The sequence below is a fragment of the Halichoerus grypus genome, chromosome 10 (assembly GCF_964656455.1).
Source record: "Halichoerus grypus chromosome 10, mHalGry1.hap1.1, whole genome shotgun sequence".
In the NCBI taxonomy this organism is placed as follows: Eukaryota; Metazoa; Chordata; class Mammalia; order Carnivora; family Phocidae; genus Halichoerus; species Halichoerus grypus.
In genome coordinates this window covers 61,396,666-61,423,374 of record NC_135721.1, presented here as the reverse complement: position 1 = coordinate 61,423,374, position 26,709 = coordinate 61,396,666, and the positions used below count along the sequence as shown (strand labels likewise).

At 38.1% G+C, this 26,709-nt stretch overlaps 2 long non-coding RNA genes across 13 annotated transcripts in view; one reads left to right on the top strand and one right to left on the bottom strand.

Annotated features, from left to right (window-relative positions):
- Positions 1-15,922, bottom strand: part of LOC144379229 (uncharacterized) — a 28,266-nt gene extending 12,344 nt beyond the window's left edge. Inside the window, exon 1 of the long non-coding RNA XR_013441804.1 lies at positions 15,701-15,922. This is a non-coding gene — a long non-coding RNA (uncharacterized LOC144379229). The remainder of the gene's footprint in view (positions 1-15,700) is intronic.
- The window catches only part of LOC118533483 (uncharacterized), a 595,288-nt gene that overhangs the window by 95,380 nt on the left and 473,199 nt on the right, over positions 1-26,709 (top strand). For 2 of the 12 annotated variants that reach the window (XR_013441786.1, XR_013441795.1), the window contains exon 1: positions 15,535-15,666. The exons of 9 other annotated variants lie outside the window; for them this stretch is intronic. This is a non-coding gene — a long non-coding RNA (uncharacterized LOC118533483). Of the gene's footprint in view, positions 1-15,534; positions 15,667-26,709 lie in introns of those variants that run through there. One more of the 12 variants, XR_013441803.1, reaches the window with a different exon arrangement.

Sequence of the window (26,709 nt, the reverse complement as noted above, 5' to 3'; positions counted from 1 at the left end):
GTGTTTCTTAGGGTCATTTCTTCAACTAGTATTAGCCATGTTCTGAAGGTCACACACACACACACACACACACACACGGATGTCTGTGTAGCCCTGTAGGCACTTGTTCTCATATTATATTTCCTTGATCTAGTATACACTTAAAGTTTCCTTGCATATGGTCAAAGGAAGCAACCTAATCAATATTAGCTGACCTTTTGCTGATAAGAATCTTTTTGAGAAATAAAGAGAGGGCTGTGAGTGTTCAGGTATAGCCAGGGCCAGAGGAAGTCAGACATCATAAGGAGCCAGAAGCTGGACTACATGCTACAAACAAAGCAAAATTTTATGCAGTGTGGTGAGAGGGTAAGAAGGAGCTTGTAATTCAGATTACATCTGAAAAAGGGAGATTGGTGGAAATTTGTGAATTTCCTGAAAAAGGGAAATTGGTGAACCAACTACCCCAAACTGGAGCTGAGCCATGAGTCTATAAGTCCTTCTCCTTTTAAATTTTTTTCTCCCATTCATTCCATATATGTATGTGGAATGAGGGCCTGTGGCCATTGGACAATCTGTTGAAGGTGGCCACTGCAGAGGAGAAAATGGGTGACAAGTACGTTGTGATGTTTCCGAGCATGGTCTCTGCAGCTAGAGTGTCAGCACTCAAACCCAGCTTTGCTACTTCCTGGCTCTGTGTCCCTGGGCAGGTAACACATCTGCGCAGTGCTTCCATTTTGTTATCTTCAAGGTGGGGATTAAATGAGTTAATAGAGTGCTTTGAAAGGTGCTCAGTTAATATTACCTATTATTGTTTCAGTTATATTTTAGATGCTAAAAAAGAGTCCTCAATAGGATACTGGACTCCAGTTTAGCAATAAAGTGGAATCATAATGTATGAAGTAACTCTGAACAAAGTTTTTCTTTTATCTAAAACTCAACTATTGGGTAACCTGGGTGGCTGAGTCGTTAAGTGTCTGCCTTCGGCTCCTGGGATCGAGCCCCACATCCAGCTCCCTGCTCAGTGGGAAGCCTGCTTCTCCCTCTCCCACTCCCCCTGCTTGTGTTCCCTTTCTCACTGTGTCTCTCTCTGTCAAATAAATAAATAAAATCTTAAAAAAACTCAACTATTTTCCAACATCTAAAATAAAATTGTTTGTCTTTATGGATAATATGCTTAAAACTTGCATCCTAAAATATTTTAAACCTTACTCGATACCTTATATTTACTCATTAATTGAACAAATAGTTGCTGGGTGCCTACTGAGTACGGGTACTGGGCCAGGCCCTGGGGATACATCAGTGAGGAAAGGTCTCATGGTTCTAGGGAAGAAAATAGGCAAACAAAAGCAAATAAAACAGCCGTGAAAGAAATAAGCATTGTGTTCAAGTGTTGAGAGTGAAAAAAGTAAGTATTGAGCTAGAGAAGTGCAAGGAGAAAGACCCTACTGACAGTGATCGGAGCAGAGGGGGGTAACTTTCTGTGGGACAATTAAGCTTAGATTTGAAAATTGAAAAGGAAGCCGCTAGGCTGACTCTGGGAAGGGGAGCATTCCAGGCACACTGCACAGCACTCCTGAGCGTCCTGATGTGGAAACTATGTGTCCTGTTGAGAAGATCCCAAGGGGAGTGGAAGCTTGGTTCACAGGGTGAAGACTGGGAGAGATGAAGGGAGTGGGGGACTAGACCAGGGACAGATCTTGAAGGTAGGGAAAATAAGTGGGCATTAGGGAATTCAGGTGGGAATTCAGGATTACAGTCAGAAGGCTGATGAAGTTGTTCCCATGGTTCTTGTTTCCAGCAGGAGAATTATGACATGTTTGCGCATGTGTGTGTTGGGGTTGGGGCAGCAAGGAGCACATACATAGCATGATCCTTGGTAAATCATGCAGGGAATTCAAAATCTGCACCACTGTGAATGAGGTGATGAGCTTATATAGAATATATATCTAAAAAAAATATTATGAGCACAAATTCGTGTGTATAAAAGATGAAATGTTTTAAAATTAAAATTATGGGATCCAACTTAATGTGCATGCAGTTGAGGATTATTATTTAGCGTGTTAATAATATTTACTTTCATGTTTTTAAAAAATCATTTCCAGGAAAAGAAAGTATTTGTTTTGTCCCACCAAAGCTCTATTTCCATTAAAAAACCTTCCTTGTTTTCTTTATGTACGTGAAAATCCACATTAATAAGCATAAAGGTGAGATTTTAAAATGTAACAGGGATAGTTGTTATTGAAATGAATGTTGGGGAGACCTGGGTGAAAATGGCCCAGGTGGAAGCACCTCAGCTGTATTCTGCTCAGGCAGTATGATTCTATTGAAATTTCAAGTCTCTCTGGGGTTTTTTTCCAATCAGCCGCCTGGCTTAGAAACTCATGATGTGAATTTTTGATGGCAAAATTAGAAAATAAAGTGCCCTTCTCTTTTAAAAATAAATTTGGAATTCAAGAAGTGATCTGGCTAGACACTTGTATAAACTAACTTTACATTCATGATAAATGAATATAACGTGGACAAGAAGTTTCACCTGGTTCCTCATTAATATGATTATATCCTGAGTTGGTGATGAGGTGGGACAGGTTCTGAACTTGCCTATTCTAACTAATTTATTCCAGAATGAGAACCAAGTCAAGTGTATCCACATGAGAACTTGCCATGCCACCTAGGAAAAGTGCATAATTATCCTGAAATAGCTCCTTACCTTAGGAATGGGACACAGAATCCAATGTGAGTCAAGTTATTCAACCTGGAGTTGGCTTTTCCCCAGCCCCTCCCTCCTTTGTCCAGGGCTAATGCAGACAAATGCTCTAATCCTCCCATCCTGAGGTTGGCAGTGTGCCAGCTGCAGGGACATTAGCTCCTCATTAGCACCTTGTCATCTGCCCACAAATCCACATCCCACCCAGGACAAAAGTAAAGTGGTCTTGCTTGTTTGAAGCTTTGGCCACTGAAAGAAGGAATGACAGTCCATGGGGTTTCTTATGGTTTTATGAATTAGGAGTAAAAGAGAAATTCATGTTATTTAGAATCAAGAGTTTCATGGGCATGTTGATCAACAAATTATTGAATCATGTAAGATATATCTTGGTACACTTTTTATAAATTCAGATTCCAGCACTGACCTCTTGTTTCCAAATCAATTAGTCTTTTCTTTTTCCTCCAGAATATTGTTTTTGTTGTTGAGGTGGAGGAAGAGGAGGATTTTTTTTTTTAACACCGTAGCATTACAAAATTGCAGAGTAACAAAATGGAGAGATACATGTTCTGAGAAGTAATTCTGAGATGTTCTGGGCAAGCAAAAGAGTTTAGGTTGTTCTAAAATTCTGCAGTAGTGAACAGGTAAAGACCATTTGATAAAGAAGCAATTCTCATTATAAGCACCCCCTCCCTTGTTTTTTTGTCCACAGACCCTGTCTCAATCAACCTGTGGTTGCAAAATGCGTGTATCTGCGAACATGTGCATCAGTAAAAGCTCCGCAGATAAATATCTCCAAATCTGTCTTTGTCTCTGTGCCTCAGTTTTGGTCACCACATAATGCGCAGCTAACTGAGAAAGAATTGAGAATTCTGAATTGAGTGTCTTGCATTTGATTTTGCCCTTGGGTATAAAAATGGCTGAGAAACATTTTTTTAGACCTCAGATTATCACCTTTGCTTCCACCCCACTCAAGGCCTGAGAATTAGGCAATTAAGAAAGTAATTGTTAATTGTTATATTTTGGAATTTCCACCTTAGTTTAAATTCTAGCCAGCAAACAAGCTTAGTTTCTTTTAGGGCTGATCTGATTTCAGTAGTTTGATTCTTTAGGAAATGATGAGGTCCCAAACAGGCAGCCTGCTTTGTTGGGATGGAAATATTAAGGTTTGTATTATCTTTTTAAGAGGGCCTTACACCTTCCAGATCACCAAAAGATTTTAGGGTGCATAATAGATTCATTCGTGATATGGAGTGTTCAAGATGGGAAGATGCCACATTTTTAGAAAAGGAGCTACCTCTTAAAATATATTGTTTCCATCTCTAAAAATATTCAGAAGGGAAAAATATAACTGTCAGTTGGGATAGTTTTATTTTCCTCCAAGATACCAAAAGACTGCCTCTAATCACTACTTCAAATCACTTCCAGCTCCATGTAATCCATAAGGCTCCATGACTCTTATTTAACTTTCAATATTTTCTCTGTGTATGTGTGTAAGTGTGTAAGGGCATGTGTAGAGATGGGTCCTGTACTTCTACCTGCCCCATTCCTCTCTATTTTGCATATGGTGTTTTTATGCTGACAGATCAAACCCAAGCCCCTGTCTGAGTCTCTAACTGCAGGTACCATCTGAATTCCCTTTGGATATAGTCCACTAATCTGTAGTCCAAATTATGGTTTTCTAAAATATATTTTTTCCAAGATGAATTAAAGAAAAGTTAATTCCATGACAGGTCTGAGTTTTACTGAATAAGTGATGGTATGTGGTAACCAGCAGCATCCAAACAAAACCTAGTCCTCAGACATTTAACTGTATTGTTTTTCTAAAGGCACAGATCCTTTGGTATCATGCTTTAAAAGAATATTATGGTCTGGTTATCTAGTTTCTGTTTAAATATATATATTGACAAGAGAACCAAGATAGATAGCATTCACAGTCCGGGCTTTCAAATTCAGAAGTATAGTGATCACAAACGTACCTCACAACTCAGCAATGCATAAAAAGTGTTTAAATAATAGATCGAGATGACAGATGTCATAAACATATACGAAATGGATATAGTCCAACCTGGCGAATTTTGAGATGTGGTTTCAATCACAGTATTTTTTGTTGATTTTTATATATGATCCTAGGCAATTTTGAATTAAGGCAGGCGTCACTTTTAATTTATTGTCAGGTGGAAAGCACACTTACTTTGTACTCTCAGGATTTATTCAACTTAACTCTGTAATTGCTAGCAATATACAAGCTCATTATATCACAATTTAGTATATTTGATGCCAGCTGTTAGGGAGTTAATGGCAAAGTCGAAAGAAATGACATAAAACACACTCTCCTGTTTAGTGCAACCATCATAATATTACCATTAAAAATCTCCAGTCGGCCTGGGTGTTCACTTTAGTATTGTTTCTCATATTGTCATAGTGAAAAATAAGGTTTTTTTTCCCCCACCAAGTATTGCATTTGATATTTTGCTAAACATTAAACTTTTTGTCTCTCTTTAATATATGAAAAAGCTCTTGTACCTATTTTCTTTTTCTGAAAGTTATTTTTGGCAAAGCTGCAATTTAAAAAACCTATTTTCGCTTCATTGGAATGGGGTTTGAGAGGTGTCTGTATAAAAACTAAGAAGCAAATAGGCTTTTAATTGGGTTATGTGCCACTCAGTATTTTTTCCTCCTGGATATAAGTTGATTATTTCCTACTTATATTTTAATAGAGTCTGTGTTTCTTAGGGGAACCGTATCAAGATAAAAACGATTCAATATGAATTCAGCAGCAAGATTCTGAAATTAGTGAGAAAAGATTTTCCTGTATTATAAGGAATTATATATATATTATTTATAAGATATTTATTTATACTGCTGTTAGCTACAGTGATTACTATTATTATTTTCACAATTTTGATACAACATATCAGTCATTGCACTCTATAGCATCCCCATATCTTTATATGATATTGATAGATCTATTGATAGATTTGCGTTACCTTTGGTACACAGGTAAAATTGATCACTGTTGCAAAATTTTCTTAATCATGTAGCTTTTTTTTCTAAACGTAGTATTTCATGTATGCACAAAAGACAATATTTCATATAGTTCTTAAAACTGAACAGATGTTAAAATAAGAAATAGGATAACATACTGTATTTTCAATTCTAGGAATACTTAAAAATATTCCTCTACCCTCTTGTTAACTGATAAACCTAAGCCAATAATTTTACACATTTTGTGAATTTGTGTATTTAACTTGGGAAAACTCACTCTTCTTCACTGTGTGACACATAAAAAGAGAAAATGCGTTTCCAGGAAACAATCCACTAGTAATTTAGTCCAGCTATTTTCAGTACTTAACTTTTGTGTTTTTTTCTTAAGTTCACCATGATATGGCATTTCATTATTAGATTTTTTTTTTTTTTAAATAGTCACTCACCAGATATTAAAGGATGCAATTGGTTTCAGTTCAGGCAGGTTTTAACTGCGTTTTAATTAGCTTAAAACATATGCTTCCATTTATCGTATTATGTGGAGAACATCCTATTCCATTTAGCTGAGTATTGAGGACTATTGTACAATATTGTGCTCAGGCTAAAACAATGAAATACTAATTGGATCCAGTAAAATAACTGTAACATTTCCGATTCCTATTAGGCAGGTTACGTAAATTAGGCTAATATAAAATGGTGCTTAATAGAATTGCAAATACGGTGTGATGATACATTCAGACAGGAAAGACAGTGAAAGGGGATTTTGGAGGAAATCAAATACATTTGCATTACAATAAAACATTTCCTGCTGTGAGGGCTCTAGCAGTGCTGGAAAAAAACAACACTCCAGCACCACTCCCTCTTATTTACATAGGAATGCCATCTCTACCTCTTTCAGCTCCTATGAACAGTTGTCTGTCTGTAACAGAGAATAACAGGCAGTGCAGTTTTAAGTCTGTTGATGAATATAGCCTTTTTATTATTTCATTGGGCATCACATCTGAGATCTTTATATTGCAATGAGGGAGCATTTCTCTTCATGTACAGTATGTCTTTTTATGATGAGAATGTGCTTTTCAGCCTTGAAAAACTGACGGCAATCACAGGATTGGATTGATATTTCCTATTCGAGCTCCTAAGTGTCTTGTGTTTATTTCCTTCTCTTCTTTTCAATTATTAGCCACTGGGTTGGATAGTTGTGACATCTGTATACACTTTAATTATCCTAAAATGGATTAGAAAATAAGGTCGGTTGGGGCGCCTGGGTGGCTCAGATGGTTGGGCGTCTGCCTTCGGCTCAGGTCATGATTCCAGGGTCCTGGGATCGAGCCCCGCATCGGGCTTTCTGCTCAGCAGGGAGCCTGCTTCTCCCTCTCCCTCTGTCTCCCCCCTGCTCATGCTCTCTCTCTCTCCGTATCTCTGTGTCTCAAATGAATAAATAAAATCTTTAAAAAAAAAAAAAAGAAAAGAAGGTCGGCTATTCCTTCCCTTCAATGTCTTGCCCCCTTTGGACTTTGTTGTAAGCTTGAATAACAGCCCTGTGTAATATTATAAACGAAGAAATTTGAGAAACTGACACCGGGATGGGAGAAAAGTAGAGTGATCCTTTCTCTAAAAATCCTTCTAAACCAACACTAATTTTGTCTTTGTTCATTAGCAGTCCCCATGGTGACTTTCTTCTGTGTTTTGAGGAATCCAGAGCACTTTCTGGGCTGAAAGGTGTTCCGGGGAGATTTTTGAAGCTGTCCCTCAAAGGAAAAGTTGCCCAATGAAGTGGGGAAAGGACTACATTTTTCCCTTGCAAATACATTGATAAAAGAGCTTTATGCTGAACTCACAAGCACCCTTGAACCTTTCAGTTTGCTCCCAGCGTTCAGATCCCAGTGTTTCTGTGAAATGACAGAGAGAGAGAGAAGACCATTCTGGGGCCTAGCATGCAAATGAGCAAACCACGTAAAGGAAAAGAAAATTTAAATCTCGTCTATTGTATTCTAAGCAGGTTGCTAGCAAGCCTTTGTGGAGCTGGTGTAAAAATGAATCTCATCTTCTTCCTGCCATGAAAACTAAAAACATACTTTATTTCCTCACTCACATCAGCAATTTTTATGCAGTTTTATCTTCAAAAAGGTTTTGTTTTTCCTAGGAGTTTAGTGTGTAACATTTTCATTCACGATATAAATTATTTTATCTGCATCTGTGCTTCTGATTTAGACCTTAATCTCCTGGAGATCTTTAGTTGTGGAATTTGTCACTGTATTTATATTCACAGGTAGTTCTCCCCCGCATTTAAAAAGTGTTGGAATTAATACTATTTGCTCAAAGGAACAGCAATTTTTAAAAGGTACTACATCGTATGGGGCATGCTTTCCTAGTGAAGCAAAGCAAGTTAAAATCCTCTAGATTCAAATTCCCTTCTCTTTCAGCTTTCAGCTGTGAAGAAAAGGATTTTCATCTAGATGTAAAAGATGGTAATTGTACAATAAGGGAAAGGTTCTGGCCAATAGGAGTGTGCCTGGGGGATGTGAAAAGAAGAGCAAAGAAATAGTCACCGGGCCCTGCAGGCTGGACATACTGAAAAGGAATGCTTGACAACCCATGTGAAGCAAAATGGTCAGCTAGTCAACTTTGTCCACCAAGCCAAATAATCTGCTTGGCTGGTTCCCTGCCCCCTTTCCCACCTCCCACTGTATTTACTAGGCAAAATTAAACTGATCAATTTGTTTCAGCCTCATTTCATATATATATATAGAGAGAGAGAGAGAGAGGGAGAGAGAGAGAATGTGTTAACCCTTAGATCTATTTGTTTGCTTATCTCTCTGTATTTATCATTATTTTCCTTTTCCCTGTCAATTTTTTAAAAATCTGGATACACTATAATTTCATGTCAGGTAGAGGAGCCAATCCATTGCCCAGAGAAGATCTTTGTTCTCAAATAAGTTGTTTTTTTTTTTCAAACCTTAACTGAAATAATTACTGATTCACAGAAGTTGCCAAACTGATACAGAGAGATCCCATGTACCATTTACCCAGTTCCCCCCACTGGCAGCATCTGACGTAGTTATAGTACAGTATCAACACCAGGAAACTGAGATTGATACCATCCATAGACCTCACTCAGATTTTACATGCATTCATTTGTGTATGTGTGTGTGTGTGTGTGTGTAGTTCTAAGCAATTTTATCAAATAACTTTTTTTAGCTTAGTCATAACTTTGTAAAAAGATAGTTAGGTGACTTAAATAAGTGACAATATTTTACTAAATCTTCTACTATTTCAACATTAAATGGTAGCCAAAAGTAAATCTTGTTCTTGTTGTTGCTTCGGTTGCTTTGTTGTTTAATAAGTGGACTCTTCACAGACATAGGAACATAAAATGTTGAGATTCAAAAGTGAAGTGCTAGATTTTGCAAAATATCATTACGACTAAAAGAAAAGCCCAGATAATTAATATAATTTGATTTTTATCACAACTCAGATATTGATTTTTAATTATACCTAGAATTATACTTTTTAACCTTTCACACATACACATGTGCACACACACAGATAGAAGCTTGCTGTAACCCTAGTTTGGTCTCACTGATCATTCCTTTTGGTTTATGTGCACACACGCATATGTGTAACCACACACTCCAATTGCCTTATAGAGTACAAATGCCTTAAATCAGGGGTCAGCAATCTCTCCAAACACAGCCAGATAGGAAATATTTTAGGCTTTGCAGGCCAAACAGTCTCTGTTAAAACTTCTGAACTCTGTCCTTGTAGTAGGAAAGTGGCCATAGACAATACATAAATGAATGAACTTGGCTATGTAACCATACAACTTTATTTATGGGCACTGAAATTTGAATTTCACATAATTTCATGTATCACAAAATGTTATTTTTGTTTTGATTTTGATTCCAACATTTAAAAATGTAAAAATTATTCTCAATTCAGAGGCCTTACAAAAATGGTCTGGGCTGGATTTGGTCAGTGGGCTGTAGTTTTCTGAGCCCTGCACTACACAATATATGGAATTTTGGGTAGTGCTTTTGTTGGTGTGTGCACATACAAAAGTTTTCTCCGTTCTAATCTCTAATTTTATTCTCATTGCCACTTGAGAAACCACAGACAAGTTATAGGGAAGAAATAGTTATGCTAACATGAGAGAAGGCTCATAATACAAGTAGTACAGTAACAGTAGATTATATTCTTTTCTTTCTTTCTTTCTTTCTTTCTTTCTTTCTTTCTTTCTTTCTTTCTTTCTTTTTTCTTTCTTTCTTCTTCTTTCTTTCTTTCAGTAGTTTAACAGCATTAAAGGGAACAACTCAAGTTTCTAATTTTTTTCCTATTTTCTTGTCATGGATATATTAGCAGTACATGATGCATACTAATTATAAAGTTGGCTGTAACAAGAGTTCCTCTTGTGAATCCATTTAAGAACTGATTGTTTACTATCTTTTTCTGTAAGTATAAAATTTTAATTATGCCACTGACAGGAACTGTGCGTGATACAGTGCTCTACATTTATCACTGGGAGAAGGCCAGTTGCAGAGCTGTTTGACTTTGGAGAAATCCTGATGCGTTTGCAATGTTGAGCAGCAGGTGCCACATTATTATGTACAGAAAAGCAATTAGGAAGCATATTGGATGAATGGGGAGTGCATTAATATTAGCAAGTACATTTGTCAGTGGTTTTGATGCGAGTCTTTTTCTTTCCTTTATGCAACATTAAGATTGTGGCTCTCATAAATTCTCCCCTTAAATTGCCATCTGTTCCCTTGTCAGGCAGTAGTGAGGTAGAGAAAAGTTTTCTTGACAAAATGAAAGGAATTTCTTTTATTTAAAGTAGAAGCAAAAGAGCCTATAGAAAGTTGCAGAATTGTAGGTTGTGCAGCTCAGCTTTGCGTGTGTTAAGTAATTACCTTTGAATGTAACATTCACTGTGGAGCCCTTTGCTTTTTTCAAGTTGCTATTTTTCCCAGTCATTTCATGTATTTTACAATTCAATAGGAAAGAGTTATAATTAGATTAATGCAATGACAACCAGCAATTGGCCACTTGGATTAGGAAGTTTGAGGAGGGAACTGCCGATTTTTTATTGCGGTGCATCTTTTCCGTATTGCTGGCCCAGGGCCATGTTTCCATCCTGAAAGGATTTAAGATTAATCACTAGAATGTCACCCCTCTTTAACTCCAGATTATTTCTGAAATAAATAGCACTCAGCACAATAACAACTGAAAGAAATTCTCTGCACAATATGTACTATAACAAGTGGATATTATCTTCATGACAAACCCTGATGTATAATGATTGTTAAATTTCCCAAAATCTTCATTAACTGAAAAGCAAAGTGAGTAAGTGACTTTGGTTAATTGAGTTTTCTAGTTAATCGAAAGGTACTATAACTCCTTTAATTCCAGCTACCTTAATTGAAATGTTTTTTTCTTGAATACATTTGTTTACTTTTTAACTTTAGCAATAGAGTGTAAAAAATATCACTAAATATGTTCTTTTATGTACTTCCTCATCATTTATTGTCTCAAGCATTTTCAAAAATGCCTTAGAAAGAAGGAAGAGTGGCTAAATTTGTACCTAACCTAGAGCATAACCTGATTTAAAGAGTGGTTGGGGTTGTCAACATACCTTTTTCTTCTTTTTCCAAAATTATTTTCAAAAGGAAATTGAGCTAGCATATTTTCTGGTTGAGTTGATTATCTCATTGATTATGAACATAGAAAATGGGGGGGGAGATCCTTTTTAAGTAACATGAGGATTCTCTCAGGTCTGTAACTTGCTATTTGTAGTGTCCTCACCAAGGCCACCTGTAAACAGGTGAGCTCTTGCAGTTTCCTTTCCTCTCTGTTCCCAGAGTAACTAAGGTCAGGAGGACTAACCATTTGTGACCCAAGCTCACATGAAACTAATATCATAATTAATGCTAGTTTACTGTATTCACTTAAAACAAGACTGAGTATTGTGTCAACTGGTCAGCATATTCCTTCCCTGAGGGCAAGTCTTGTTAAAAAGCAAACATTTAAATACCAGTCTTTGTTGGTGAGCAAGGCCTCAGAGCCAGTGGATTTATTTTGGATCTTAAGAGCTAGTGTCCACAAAAGCCTTGTGCATTTGTCTCCACTCTTGGAACCCAGATGTTTAAGTATCCTATAGCCTGGACAGGGCTGGAGACATCTTGAAAAACTCTTGATTTGGGAGTGCTCCTTTTTTTTTTTTTTTCCCCGTTCGGTTTTAGATCTATTAAGTAATATCCACATTCCTTTGAAATTTGGATACGCCCAAATTTTCTTCATCATACATCACTGAACAATCTCTTCTGTGACTTTTATTCCGACATGGCTAAACTCATTAATTAGGCATTGTATTAAAACCATCCCTAGGTAATCTTAGTTCCACATCTGGGTACCCATGTACTCACTATCTTGTTTGAGGCAACTGGGTGGAAAAGGACAATTTTAAGGTCTAATCTGGGAGTGACTATGCCATGGTCTTTCATCCTCACACAAGACAGGTAACCTTGGCCACGCAAACAAAAACAAAAATCAAGTGAAAGGAAGGAAAATTAGCTAGGTAATTAGGAAAGCAAACCACAGCAATAAGGATGAAAATGCCTTATTATCATTTGTGATGAACTTTCATACCCATTATCTCATTACCTTCTCTGAACAACCCAATGAAATTCACCTTGTTCATACAGGGTATATAACAAATGAAGAAACTGACCCTCTGCCACGCTTCCAGAATCCTTCTGTAGGGAGGGGCAGGGCTAGGAGGTAAATAAGGGCCTATACATTTCTGGATCTGGTGCTTTTCCCTACCTCTCAGCCCTCTCCTCAGCTTTTCCTATTTTACAAGAAGGAGTCTTTTAACTCTAGTGAATCTATTTGCAGGTCCAGGCTCACTAGGTATTTGTTCAGATCTCCAGTTCCTTTTATCAGGGTAAGTCGTTCCAAAGCTGTTTCACCAAGTTCTTGAGTTTTTTGTTTGAACTAGGCAAAATGGAAGGAAATGTCATGGTGGGTGGAGAGAACACGGGACTGGGAGTTGGGAGAACAGACTTTTACATGAAATCAATGGATAATTTTGGGCCATTCAACCAGTCCTCTGTTTCTGGAGCCTGTGACTATTTGGGCACACTTGGGGTGATTCCAGTCCCACTGAACCAGTGCACCAGCTCTGTGACCAAGAGCTAAGCCAGAAGTACCCCAGAGCTTCTGCCTTTTACACAATGAGGATGATCATTTGTCCTCTACTGGCTTCACAGGGTTTTATGAAGATCAAATGAGATGATGGTTGTGAAAACATTAAAAAAAAAATCCATGCACTTAAGTTATTAGTCTCTGTCTAAATCATCACCTTCCTATAACAGCTATTCTTCCCTCTACCTCCTTGTTCACTGGGCCTATTTGAAGGCTAGCAGCAAGTGCTTAAAGGCGAACGAGCAGCCTCACCTGAGGATGTCAGAGCCATAGTTCCCTAGGGCCTTAGTTCTGTAGGAGTCTAGGTATTCCTCAAACCCAGCTCATTTCTGAATCTAAAGGAAGGTCTATGAGAAGACATGTATACAATTAAACCAGCTAGAAGGGAGAAAAAACATTCCTATCCCTTAAAAAAATGTTTTAAAATGTGAACACCAGGCAGCCTGGGCATCTACTGGTGGCAAGAGAAAATACCCCTTGAGCTTCATAATTGGATGTCTGTCACTGCCTTTCAGCCACCCAGGCAGTGCAATTCCAAACCTACTTTCTGTCTCTCACTATAGCGAGATCTGGAGCCAAGCTTGTAACCCTTCTTGGCATGTCATTTGGATCTTTTCTTGGTTCCTTAATTATTTATTTATTACTATGAAGCCATCACTTTGAATCTGGGCATGAGTACAAAACGGAGGGAAAAAAAATTAAAAAAAAAAAAAGAGCCAAATATCAGAACCACAAAGGTTAGCCAACTAAAGTGGTCTCCAAGTACCTTTCCCTTCATTTCCTCACTAGCCTCCCCTTCCTTCTTCCTTCCATATTATGCACCCTGCAAATCTCAGCACTACTACCCATCTATAATCAGACCTCTTTGCAGGAGTTTAATTCCATGCACTTAATGGCCAAGTTTAAAATGCAGCTGAATTTTGGACCAATTTCCCATTTTTCTCCCCTATTCTTAGTGACCTGGTTTGTTGAGTCTAATCTTGGTAGAACTTGTCAGAACTCCCTTTGTCAAAACTGAAGCACAACTTAAGTATTTACTATGCGTAGTTGTGTTTTGGATTATTAATCTTTTGTATTTATTTGTTTTGGATTGACTTTGTATTTATCTAAGTCCCGTGTATGGATTTTTAAAAATTTGTTTGAGTCTTTTTAAAAAATTTTTTATTGTTATGTTAATCACCATACATTACATCATTAGTTTTTGATGTAGTGTTCCATGATTCATTGTTTGTGCATGACACCCAGTGCTCCATGCAGAACGTGCCCTCTTTAATACCCATCACCAGGCTAACCCATCCTCCCACCCCCCTCCCCTCTAGAACCCTCAGTTTGTTTTTCAGAGTCCATCGTCTCTCATGGTTCGTCTCCCCCTCTGATTTCCACCCTTCATTATTCCCCTCCTGCTATCTTCTTTTTTTTTTCTTAACATATATTGCATTATTTGTTTCAGAGGTACAGATCTGTGATTCAACAATCTTGCACAATTCACAGCGCTCACCATAGCACATACCCTCCCCAGTGTCCATCACCCAGCCACCCCATCCCTCCCACCAACCCCCCCCCCCCCGACTCCAGCAACCCTCAGTTTGTTTGAGTCTTATATATCAGGAACAGTGATATGGGTTGGTTCTCTGGGGACACAGCTTCCTTTTAATATAGGATCACATTTGTCTATAGTTTCTCAAGGCACTTCTCAAAAAGTATATTTGAAATGAATAAGAGAAATAATTCCTTTGACACATAGACATCAATGTAACCGTCCCATGCCCCCTTAGGAATTATTAACTTAATTCATTTCCATGGGTATTTTTTAAGAACCCCAATTTTTATTAAACTTCAGTTTCATTGTCATTTGCTCAACATTGTGCAAGTTATTGGGAAAAGAGAAACGAAATATAGGAGATGATCCTCTCTTCTTTGTGGGTTTTTTTGTTTGTTTGTTTGAGATGATCCCTCTTCTAAAGAGATTTTATAGTTGGGGGAGAAAAGAAGTCTTAGTGCACACAGATGTTTAGAGAAACATATAACCAAATTGTGAATTTAGATGCAGAAGATAATATCCACAGAAATTGAGGGATAATAAATAGATCAATAAACTAGAGTGAATGGGGAAGCTTTATTGAAAAGGAAGGATGTGACTAACCCTTAAAGGATAGATTGAATATGAAAAGAAAGCGAGTAGGAGAATACACGATGAGGGAAGGATATGACAGGAACAGATTTGTAGAGGTGGGAAGGCACATGGTGAGACTTGGAAACCCGCGGCATTGGGTTCCAAATGGGACATCACGAGAGATGAGAGATCTATCTGAGGAAGGCTAGGACCTTATTATCAAAGGTTTGAGGCTGCAGACAGAAGGGGCCTGCTGGAGGTTTGAACTAAGAACACAGTACAATAAAAATGTGTTTTTAAGAAGACGAAAGTGGCTAATAGTAGCAGGTAGATGAAAGAGAATAAGTGGTGCCCATCAGACTGGGTCAGCAAATTTAAGTTACATCGCAAGTGTGTCGGAGGAAGTCATAAGACGGTGTGATGCCGGGGAACCTGCCCCAGCTGGACTCAATTACCGGAGGGTCCCCATCTCTCCCCGGGACTTGGAATAGAGTTCCGCCCACCTTTCCGGCAGCCGGAGCCATTTCAAGGACGCAACCTTGAGAGAGCAATGTGCTGTGCAGACCTTGTGGATGGTACACGTCCCTGAGCCCTGTCCAGGTTTCTTCATAAACTTTAGGATTCTGGCGGCCCCTGCGGACATCTACTCCTCCTGAGTCTACTCCAAGGAAGACAGGCCTCCTAAGTAAGTTCCCTTGATTATTAAAAGTGCCACTTACCAGTCGGGCTGGGGCGTGGCGCGCCTCTTTCTTGCGACTCCCGGGGAGGGGAGCCAGTTTCGGATTTCACCCCGGGGGAACTCCTGAGGCTGCCAACCAACAGAGTCATATGGTTTTACATTTGTTAAAAGATAAACTAAGGTATATCACAAATTTTGAGTTTAGTTGAGTAAAAATAATTTTGAATTTGGCAGCGCCAAACCGGAAGTAGTTAGGAGCGCTCCGCTGACAGAAACCCAGAGAAAGACTTTTATAGAGAAAATACGGTGCCAAGCTAGGACAGTTTTTGATTGGCTGTAACAAGCAGTCGCCTTATTTGGGAAAGCCTAGTTGGCGGTTCGTCAGTGTGGTTTCCGCTTTCTTAACTTTGAGGCATTATAGGCTTAAATTTTGGGTTGCTGACATCGGCTACCAAGGTATCAGAGCTACCTCAGTCTAATGACCTCCCTGTTCACTTAATTTAACACATTGTTATAGTTTTTGTTTGTTTTGTTTTTACAGCTTTCAGAGCACTCTTGCTAACATTATCTTGTATAAGACTGGAAATAACCCAAGAAGTTAAATAGAGCATGCCATCCTATGTATATAGAAATTATACACTCAGTGGTGTCAAATGTTTTGCCCAAAGAGTGGCAGTTAGAAGTGGTGGAATTGGGACTTGAATATGGGAGTTCTGATTTTGTAACTGGACACATGCTGTGTCACCGGGGACCAGAAGAAATGCTACTTTTTTTTTTGGTCATTAAGTCGGTCAGAAGGAACTTGGACAAGCAGAACATTTTTACTCCTGAAATCAGTTCACTCAAGTTATGCAGACTCGGCTTCACACATTGCAGAGTCAGATTCCCTGCTCACATCCATTGCCCATTTTCTTAGGATTCAAACAGGTATCTCTTAAGATGCTTTTCAAAACTTGACTTATTGACCAAGTGTGAGTTGCTCTCAAGCCTTTTAGAGAATTGCATTTTTTACAACCTAGGATGTCATTATTGGGTTTTATCCTGAGCCTCATTCTTAAATACCCTAGCAAGGATGAACTCAAGGTTTTAGGACCATTGAGTATGACTGATGACTTTTTTGTCTTCAGAAAACTTTAAAAAAAAAAAAAGAAAACATTTTTATTGAAGAACAGCATTCATTCATAAAAATGCACAAATCATAATTGTACAGCTCAGTGAATTGTTATAAATTGAACATACCCAGATCAAGAAACTAAACATAACAAGAATCCTAGAAGCACCCCCTCATGCCTCCTTCTAGTTGGCTGACGATTTATTGAAATGCTTATTCTTTCTTACATTTTTGAACTTTATATAATAGAAATACTGATTTTTATTTACTTACTAATGTTATTATTTTTTTAAGTAAGGTCTATGTCCAATGTGGTGCTTGAACTCATGACCTTGAGATTAATTGTTGCATGCTTTCCCAACTGAGCCAGCCAGGCACCCCTAGAAATACTGATTTTTAAATATATCATTGTTTTTATATTTTTACATGCCTATTTTAATACCTTAGAAGAGAAGCATTCAAATTCTTTCATTCCTTTTAATATTAGAGTTTCTTTCCATATTTTTAGCTTTATATGCAAGTATTTATTGAGCATAGTCCCTAACATTATTATAGAGAGTATTATCAGTTTTAGGTAACCTGGAATAATTTTTATATAGCTTAATTTCAATGCTTTCTGTACTTTGACAGTCACCATTTGATTTCAGGGTTTCACTACCTTAGACAATTTTCAGCTTTTTTTTTTCCTCTTTCATTCTAGACACAGTCTATAGACCTTATGATCATTATCACCTAGAGGGTTCTCATTCAGTTTGCTTTACTAGACCTGTCGTCTCTGTTAATCCAAGTCAAGGGAATCGGCTGTTTTTTTTTCTAATTCAACATTTATATGTCAGTAGCAAGCTCAGTACTTAATTTCTTCTATTTAGGATATATCCGTTAATGTCCAATTATAATCCTTTGTTATTATCAGCACAAAGCTTGTTTTTACTTTCACAAGCTTGTAGAGTATGTTACCTTCTTTGTACTGTGATATATCTTTACAAAATAAGTAAGGTGTCTCACAACAGTACCTATGTGAGTTTGCTAGCTTTGTTCTTTCGGATCTTACTATTAAAACCCACACGTATGGAGATATCATTGTTCTGTTGGTGGTGACCTGATTCTGTGGTCCTGACCTTGAAGACTTGTGAATCTTAGTCATGAGTCTTCTATAACCATTGTGTCTGACATTTTAAAAAATCGTGGTTCAGTTGTCTGATTCTGACATCACTTCCTTTATTCTAAATGTTTTTCCCAAATTCTGCCCTGACCCTGACCTCTATGGTTGTTTTGAGTAAGGGCTTGATTTGACACCTATGACCTTAGCTTCTTCCCTAACTATGATTAACCCACTATACAGACTCAGTACCAAGAACCTGGGAACTTCCCCTACAATCTCCGTATCTAGGACCTCAGTATGTCCATGTAAACAGTCCGATTCTCATTCCTTTTCTGACCTATGTGTTCATTGCAAGACGAGCATACTCTAAGGAAGGATTCCTTGCAATATAGTTCACTTTTTTCTGACCGAAGGAAGGAATGCTTCCTGAAAAGGGAGAGGGAGGCCCCTTTCTACATCTCTTCCCACATTCTCTCCAGGAGGGACCAAGAGAGTTTTCGGGGATTTATTTCTAAGGGCAACACCTAAGTTTTGACTGTGAGGAATAAATAGTCCACTATCAGGAAAAAAATAAGCCTTACCATTAGATGTTAAAGAATATAAGCAAATCCAGATAAACACCAGGGAGCTCTTTCTTTTTCCCTTCCCTTTTTCTACCTAGAGTCTTTTTGTTGTTGTTGTTGTTGTTTATGTTTCTTCTTCTCTCCAGAGTTCTGTTTCCTAGTCAATATGTTCCTTGATTTCCCCCCTTAATATAGCTAGCTGGATGGCAGTAGCAGGTGCTGCATGAGTATTTTAGTGTCCCTTTGAAGAGGCTCAGAAACTTTTCCCTGCAGCTGACAGAGAGGGCAGGAGGAGCCTTGGTACCTCTGGTTGTGGGAAGGGCGAAGTGGGTGCCATCAGCTGATGTGATTTGGCTGTAGTGTAGAGGGGAAACAGCTGCTGGCTCAGTCACCACCATGGCTTGGTGAAAGCCTGCCTTCTGCAGGTTTGCAGGCACCCTGGAGAGACCTTAATGGACTTGGTGATTCTGTGTCCTCCTGACAGACACGTGTCCTTTTTGCAAAGGTAGAAACAAGACTAGCGTTTCTCCTTTGGGAATGAAGAAAAGATTACATTTTTTTGGGTGAGACATTTGGTACTTTAGGAAGAAAGTCATAGTTACATTCTAATCCTTTTTCTTCTTTTTGTCTAGTGGACATGTCTATTTTAGGATAAGGCTCTTTCTATCAGTTTCTTACCCATACAACAGACCCCACTCCTAGTTGAAGGACAAGACTTTTCACATATCTCAGTGCGGTTACTCAGTGCAGAGCTTTAGGGTCCTTTTCCTTATAGCCCGAGAAAGCAGTTTTCCAGGGTTGTGCATAAGCGTTATCATTGAGAGTGGTTCGTCGATGTATTAAAATAATTTATGTTTTAACTTTTTTTGGCAATAACTACAGCCTGAATTATCTGTACTAGGAGGTGTGACCCACAGTTGGTATTTGCAAAATGGTATCATTTACATGTGCTCATTTTCAGGACCTCTGTCAAATGATTAGTTCCCAGGTTCTATCTTTGTTTTAAACTTAGGAAGTATTGAGTTTGAGAATGTTTATTGTTTTCTTTTTTAAAGATTTCATTTATTTATTTGTTAGACAGAGAGTGTGTGTGAGAGAGAGAGAGAGCATGAGCAGGGGGAGGGGCAGAGGAAGAGGGAGAAGCAGACTCCTCACTGAGCCGGGATCCCAATGCAGGGCTTGATCCTGGCTGGATCTCAGGACCCCGAGATCATGACCTGAGCAAAAGGCAGACCCTTAACCGAATGAGCCACCAGGCGCCTGGAGAATGTTTATTGTTTTCTAATGCATTTTTTTTTTTAAGATTTTATTTATTTATTTGACAGAGAGAGAGAGATAACGAGAGAAGGAACACAAGCAGGGGGAGTGGGAGAGGGAGAAGCAGGCTCCCCGCTGAGCAGGGAGCCCGATGTGGGGCTTGATCCCAGGACCCTGGGACCATGACCTGAGCTAAAGGCAGATGCTTAACGACTGAGCCACCTAGGCGCCCCTAATGCATGTTTTTTAAATCAAAGATTTAAAAAAATTTTTTGGTTAAATGTAATTATTATGTGACATTTGCGGTTGAGCTAGTATTTCTAATCTTTGATCTTATTTTAGGATAGTTGCTCTAAAGATACAGAGAAAGCTAATTCTTTATCTAAAATTTTTTAAAAAGAGAAAATTTTACATTTTCTTGTAGAACTGTTAGGGAGGCAACACCCTTTAGTCCTGGGGTTTTTAGGAGGCAGAGAATGGGCTTGCCTTGGAGAGAGTTAATGTAGCACATTTACTCAAGAAGGTAGTGGACAGATGAATGTAAAGATCGCAATCTCCAATATTAACTGAATAGGTTCTGGGGAATTAGTACCTCACTCCCCAACACACACACACACACACACACACACACACACACACACACACACACAGGCTTTAAGCTGTAGCCAAATCTGGTAGCATCTCTCCTCATATTCTCTCCTTTTCAAGTTTGCTTGTGACAATTTCTTCTGTCTAATATTCATATAAAAACATTTCTGTTGAGGAAGAGACGAGAAGAAGATTAGGGTGTTTCTACAAACCAAGATTTCCTCTTTTGCTCCAAAGTCATCCACATCCTATTTGATTCCTGTTTTGATAAAATACCATAGCTAAAATAATTTATTTTAAAGATCATTTGATTTTGATTGCCAGTACACTCCTCCATTTGATATCACTCAGCCTAATACCTCAATCGATTTTAATTCCAGGCTCCTCTGCCCTGTGTGTGTCCTCTTGGAAGGGCGTACCCTCTGACCTCAATACAAGATGAGCAACAGGGTTATAGTGACTGGCTTATGTATTGACTTACTATGTCTATATAGGCAAATCAATCCAATTGCATGGTGATATTTGTTTGCCTAAAAAGGACATTTTGGAACAAAAGAAGGAAATAAACATGGGGTAAGATTGGTTTTAACTTGATTATTTCATGATTAATTTGTTGATTCTTACCAGTAACAATTATTAGGAACATTCAGTGCCTCTGGTGCTAGGATTATGAAGACAAAGGAGATACACTCCTGCCATCAGGTTGCATACTCAAGTGAAGAGAGGAAAATGGACTCATAAAGAGATGATGAGAATCTTATGCATTGAAGTCAGTGCTAGACACCCATGGGCTTATGAGAGCATGGGAAAGTGGTCTGTAACCCTGCCTGAGGTTAATGGTAGAGGGGATGGGTAGGGAAGGCTTCTTGTAGTAGCTGACTCCTAAGTTTAATATAAAATGATGAATTTGAGTGAAAGAGATGAATGAATTGAGGTGGGGGGAGAGGAGAGAATGGTATTATTGGCAGAGGGTACAGTATTAACAAAGCTTTGGAGTTCAGAAAGTGCACATGCATATGGAGGGAATGTCAAGCGGTTCAACGTTGCTCAAGGATAAAGCAGGGAGAGGGAGGGATGAGAGATGAGGCCAGATAATTAGGCAGGGTGTTGTCTGCTATTTTAAGGAGTTTGGACCTTTTCTTATAGCTGATGGGGTGCCAGGAAAGTTTAAACAGGACATGACTTGGCTTTTCCTCTAATCTGATCATAACTTCAGTTCTTTCCTGCTTTGAGGAACTTGCTGGGTATTTGTCAACCCAATGGTGTTGAAGGTGTTTTTCCCCTGATGAGTGGACAAGCCGAATTCTTCAGAGAGATGCTGCCTGACCCATATGGCCCACTGACAGTTTGACAGTTGACAGCTTTTAGTCAGACTAGACTCACTTAAGCTGCTTACCCATCCTGAGGCGTGCATGCGGCCAGAGCCTGGACTTCACATCATTCTGGCTGTCTTAATTGGGCACTAATTAAATGTTTTGGCTGGAAACCTCTCCTTGCCATGGCTGAATGGACTCATTTGAGGCCAATATTTCAGGGAAACATCTTGTTAGGCTGATCTGATTCCCTGTTTAAAAAGAAAATGCACATATTCAGTTGTTTCTTCTTATTTCCGCCTAAGGATTTATCTATTATATTTTTTCTCCTTTTTGAAAAAAACTAAGTTTAAAAGGACGTGTGTGTGTGTATGGATATACGTATATGGATATAGGTGTATGCATGTGTATATTCACATGTATATATACTATACATATTCACATATGTATACATAAACACACATATGTGTCAGATAGGAGCTTATAGAAAGTACAGCTTTGCAGTTAGGAGGCTAGAGGTCACATCTAAATTTTATTTGAGATTTACTTTAGGCTAAACATGTATATGACTTAGTTTCTGTATTTTGTGACAGAGTCACAAGAAAGACACATTAGAATTTTATCATAATATTTCAGAATGAAATCTAGGGGTGCAGATGATTCTGATCCTAGAAGATGGGGGAACCTGGCTGGCTCAGTTGGTGGAGCACACAACTCCTGATCTTGGGGTTGTGACTTTGAGCCCTAAGTAGAAGGTACAGATTACTTAAAAAAAATTAATACCAGGAGATGGACAGATGGACCAAGATCTGTTTTCTACCTTTACTTAGCTATTACATGCTGATAAAGATTTCTTTCTCCAGTCATTCCAAAAGCAGAGTAGATAGCCAAGTGTCTGGGGTTCAGAGGGCCACTCTTCAGTCTACGCTGCAAAGTATGCAAAGAATGTCTACAGTGTCAACAAGAAGAGCAATAGGTGCAGCAAAATACATGAAGGAGAAGCATTGACTAGACCATCCATCCGTGGACCTTCAGAAGGAGCTGATTATATGGCTATTGAAGGCATTGGCGTGGATTACCATTGATATGAAATAGCAGTCATTATTTGTTTTTGTTTGTTTGTTTGTTTGTTTTTAGCAGTCATTATTTGTTTAGAAATTCTTCCACTTGCTGAAACTAGGCCTCTCATGAATTTTGCTTAAATAAACCTAGTATTGTAATAATTTTTTTCTAAAATAATGATGGTATTACTGTATTAAACATGGACTAATGTGAAAATTGGGATTTTCAGAGGTTAAAATTAATTCCTAGGGACTCCTGGGTGACTCAGTCGTTAAGTGTCTGCCTTCGGCTCAGATCATGATCCCAGGGTGCTGGGATCAAGTCCCACATCAGGTTCCTTGCTCAGGAGGGAGCCTGCTTCTCCCTCCCCCTGCTTGTGTTTTCTCTCTCTCTCCAAAATTAATTCCTAAATTATAATTTTCTTTGAAGAAATAGAATTAGATAACCGGGTTGGAAGATGATTTCTTGTCTGGAAAAGGAAAAATAAAATGTGCTCCTGTTCATGTGTCTTCAACTCTTTCAATTAGCTTAATATGTATTAATATATATTGTTCTGATAAGTATAGGTATATAAGACAAAACCTCATCAATTAGCTATTCTTGAATTCATTTGCATTTGATTACTAAGAAGTAACTTGTTCACAATCAACAATTATAAAACAGAGCACAGTATAACACTGCTCTGTCTGAACTACAGTAGATCTTCAAAACATCTTTGATGTATGTGCTTCTTTAGGTCTTAAGGACATATTAAAACGTATGTTGAGCTTTCTAGTATTCACTTTATTTAATGAGAAATGTTTTCCTTCTTGTTTTGCCACTACCTTCCTCCTCCATTTCCACTACTCCCCCCCCCCCCCCCTTTTGGTTCTGAGCAATGATTCTGTGTGTTCTTTTCCTATTTAAAATTTAAAGAGTTACATTTGGGAGAGGAACAATGTAGGGAAAGGAAACCCCTGGAGTGTGTCTGATGTGATCGTTCTCCTCTGTGCCACCATTTTTCCTCCCGCTGTGGGAGCGCTAAATGATAATGCCTGATACCTTACTGAATAAAGCCTGACACGGTTTCCAGCTGTGAGCATGTGATCAGTTTTTATGTTTGATTTTTGCACACAAGTATACTACTGCAAGCATGTCCACAAACTACTTCACAAATGCTTAAGGGAGGAATTGCTATTGAGTGAATCAAACATTAAACAAACACTGAGTGATTGCATTAAAAAAACTACATTTATTTTATAAAACCATGTTTTTGTTCAAACCTAGAATTTTTAAAAATTAATTTATATTTAATGGTCAGGTAAAACCAGACAAGTAACCCTCAATAAATTTACTTTCAGGCTAATTCCAGTGTGAGATGAGTTGTCCAATAGAAAAAAAGATTATGCTGCTCCCTGTACTTCGCTGTAATGATTAAATGTGATTGTAATTATGTAATGGGTTGATTCATTTGTGAGAAACATTGACTAATGTATCCTTTATTATGTCATCTTAAAATGGTGTCTCATAGGCTGTAATTTTTAAGTCTATATTTTTCTTGAAGCAGGATATTGTACATATACGATCCTGGGTTTCTTGACATATTTTGGCAATATGATAGTCTTACATTTCAGACATTTTATTTTAACATCTTTCCTGACAGACGATATATATTTCTTATTGTTTTTTATGAAGTTTGTGGTATGCCATAATGTTTGTTAAACACTAAAACTTACCATATACTTCTTCTTGGCTCACTGATCAGTGTAGGAAAAAAGGCGTAGGGGGTCCTGTAGGAATACGCTAGCAGACAAAAAAGAAGGTATTTTACTTTTAGTGATAAGAAAGCTCCATCACTGGTTTGGGTTTAATAGTGTAGAGATGGGAGGGAAAGCACATAATTTATAAATTAATGAGAAATTCCTATAATCATATTTAAAAGCAAAACAAAACCAAATAACTCCTTTCAAGCCAAATTCTTGGTTTTCTAAGTCCCACTGCTTGACCTCTTGCAAGCACAAGAACAGGATTGGGGGCCACTCCTACTCTCAGGCTTGTGTATCAGGTGTGATACTAGATTCTGAGGGATAGGAAGATTACATTTAGAGAGAGTCAAGATATCAAGTTTCTCAACAAAAGTAAAAAAACAAAATCAAGCATTCCATTCCAAATTTCAACTTTTTAAGGTGTGGTTGAAGTGCATCTTTGCAACATGAAGAAAATGGAGACAGGCTGGTGATTGTTCTGGAATGACTCTGTTAGTGACTACATGTTTTTAACTTCATATGCATCTACTTTGAACTCCAACTGAACATTTCTAGTGATGATTACTTGTTTTCTGTTATTGTAGAAATCTGGTATTTCCTGGTTAGCCTAATAACTGACAGTTTCCAGCTTTGTCTTTACTGTGGGTGACAGCATTAAATCACTGTAGACATTTAGTCATCATCTTTAGGATGAGTCATTACAATTCCAGAGAAGATAGATAAATAAAGTAGAGGAATGGCAGTGAGTCATTAAAACCTCTGTAGAGATAAGGAAACTACATACCGACATTGCTTTCATGAATTTTCCTTACTAACATGCTGGCAAAAGAACAATGCTAGTCATTCACATAAACACTGAATCTGTGAATCTCTGGGGTTTGAAGATTGTTTCTAGTCTTGTTTTGGATTTCCATGAACCATTAACTATTCTCTCTCTCAGTCTCTCTCTCTCTGTATAGACACATTACACATGCTACACACATGTACAATATATATGAAAATGTACATATGTAAAAATGCATGTTAAATATATTTGTTAAATGTATATATGTTAGGGCGCCTGGGTGACACAGTTGGTTAAGCATCCTACTCTTGATTTGGGCTCAGGTTATGATCTCAGGGTCATGAGATCAAGCCCCACATTGGGCTCTGTGCTGGGCGTGGAGCCTGTTCAAGATTCTCTCTCTCTCTCCCTCTGCCTTTTCTTCCCTCCCCCTCTCTAAAAAAATGTATATATGTTAAATGTATGTGACATATGTTAATATACATATATTTGATGTATGTTAAATATGTATATATATGAGATATCTGTCTATCTGTCCATGCTTCCTTCCATCCATCCATCCATCCATCCACCCATTTACCCATGTATTGTCTTTTGAAGTATGTGATTAGTAAATGGACAACTTTCTTCCAATTACTACTTTAGAATTAAAATATGTATATATATATGGTGTTTGGGGAGTGATGGGGCATTAGTGTAGGCATTTGCCAGGATTAAAACTTTCAGGACTGGTCAGAATATGGTTGGGGGGGTGGAGCGGGGCAAAGGAGGGGGGCAGTAGAGAATTACCAGATAATTTATAGCAACTGAGGCAGTCTGTATCATGGGCAGATTGGACTCTGTCCAGTCTCTCTACATTTATACACTTAAGCTTTTTTCTTCTGTTAATGCAGATAATAATATTTCTTATCCCACATATACCAAGCTGCCATTCCCAAACAGCTGCCGTAGACCAGATATCTTGCAGTTTATAACATCCAGAGGCATAAAAGGGGTAATGTCTCTGTTTTATGTATCGTTTAAAGAGGGAAAAAGCTCTGCTAGAAACTGCCTCCTCTAGTCATCCCCTCATGTTTCATGGGCCAGAGCTGCAGCCCTTGGCCTGTGTTTCAACAGATTACAGGACGCATGAGTCTTAAATTTTTGAGGCAGCAAAATAGAGGACCGTGGTCAGTTCAAAATAAGAAGGTCAGTTCAAAACAAGAAAAGACAGTCTTCTACAGCTTCTTTCTTTGGTTTCAATAAGAAAGAACCTTTCTGCCCCACCAGGGTTTACCATTTTTTGGAATCATTGCAAATCTTATCTAAATCCTGTGTGATTTAGGAAGATGACAGTGGCTTTTCGAATTTTTCAATTTAAGTCATTCAGAAATTCTTTTGAAGTATAAATTAATAAAATATAAGCAGTCTACCACCTTATATTTTAGGTAAATCTAGATTCTTAATCTGCTCCTACCACCACTGTTTCGCAATTAAACAGCCAAAAGAGTCAGTCCTTAGAATGGATTAATGACCTGCAAAATT